This window comes from Ambystoma mexicanum, chromosome 8 (genome assembly GCF_040938575.1).
Source record: "Ambystoma mexicanum isolate Mex_15411 chromosome 8, UKY_AmexF1_1, whole genome shotgun sequence".
Taxonomy (NCBI): domain Eukaryota; kingdom Metazoa; phylum Chordata; class Amphibia; order Caudata; family Ambystomatidae; genus Ambystoma; species Ambystoma mexicanum.
The window spans coordinates 90,492,238-90,493,428 of NC_090929.1; the positions used below are offsets into that span (position 1 = coordinate 90,492,238).

General features: G+C 57.5%; 1 non-coding gene across 1 annotated transcript; it reads left to right on the forward strand.

Moving 5' to 3' along the window:
• Positions 1–753: 753 nt before the first annotated feature.
• On the forward strand, positions 754–917 carry LOC138474896 (U1 spliceosomal RNA). Its single transcript, XR_011269119.1, has one exon. It is a non-coding gene; the product is annotated as a U1 spliceosomal RNA (small nuclear RNA).
• The last annotated feature ends 274 nt before the right edge of the window (positions 918–1,191 follow it).

The window sequence follows — 1,191 nt, forward strand, 5'->3', positions numbered from 1 at the left end:
TGCCACTGTGCTACAAGGTAAGGAGGAGAGGACTCTCGTCTTATAAAAGGGTTTGGCAAAAAACGCTATGGTGTGTTTCCCTATGGACGTCACCCAGCCGCACCCTCCCCCCCACCCATGTGCGCCCCATGCTATGAGGTGCCCCGGTAGTTCTTGAAGCCACCCTGCCTGTTTTCGCGCACAGGCCCTCCAACCTGAAGAAGGCCCAGCCAGCAGCTCCTGGGGATTTATGGGTGGGGGGGGTCTGGCTACAGCAGCTCCTGGGGATTTATGAGGGAGGGGGGTCTGGCTACCGGCTGCCGCCGGCCCCGTCCAAGCACCGATTGGGCCTTGCCTTCACGGCGTTGCCGTGTCCTGATGGGGGGCACCCCACCCGAGACGCTCTATTTAAGCGGGGTGACCTGTCGGCTCAGGAGGGCCATGGACCCTCCTGGGGCTGACGGGCCAGTGGGCCCACTGCACCAGGCCTGCTCACTATCCGACTGTGCCTGCTGGCTGGCGGCCAAGTCCGAATTTATGCAAATCTCGGGCCGAGCAGGGCCTGATGGGAGAAATGAACTGTGCTACAATGTGCCTCTTCTGCTGGGCTCTGCCTGCCGGAGCTTCTCCCTGCCTGTGGGGCAGGCAGCTCTGCAGACGCTCAGGGCTTCTGGGAGGGCTGGGTCTGGGTCAGTGCCGGCCTTCTCACCCTCGCTTAGCGGGGCTTCCAGAACAGGCCCCGCCGCCCAACCCCTGCCCTCTTGCTCGCAACTCATACTTACCTGGCAGGGGAGCATCTGTGATCAGAAAGGCAGAGCTCCCCGGGTGAGGCTCATCCATTGCACATCGGATTTGCTGACTCCTGCGATGTCCCCAAATGCAGGGTACTCGACTGCATTATTTCTAGTAGTGGGGGACTGCGTTCGCGATATCCCCTGATTTATTGGTAAAAGAAAGAAAAAGTTTAGTGTGCGAGTCAGCTGGTTTACACACAGAGCCCCTGGTCTTGCAGCAGAGTTTCTTTTGCTGTAGTCAAGAGGGCCAGCCCCGAGCAGCTCAGGGGTCCAGCCCTGATGCATTGGTGAAAGAAAGAAAAAGTCACTGGGACCCTTATTGGCCCATGTGGGCCAGTTTGATGAGTTAATTTACTCTGCTGTGACTAGTAGTTTTGACCAGTGTTGCTGAATAAATATTCTTTAAAATGTACAATTT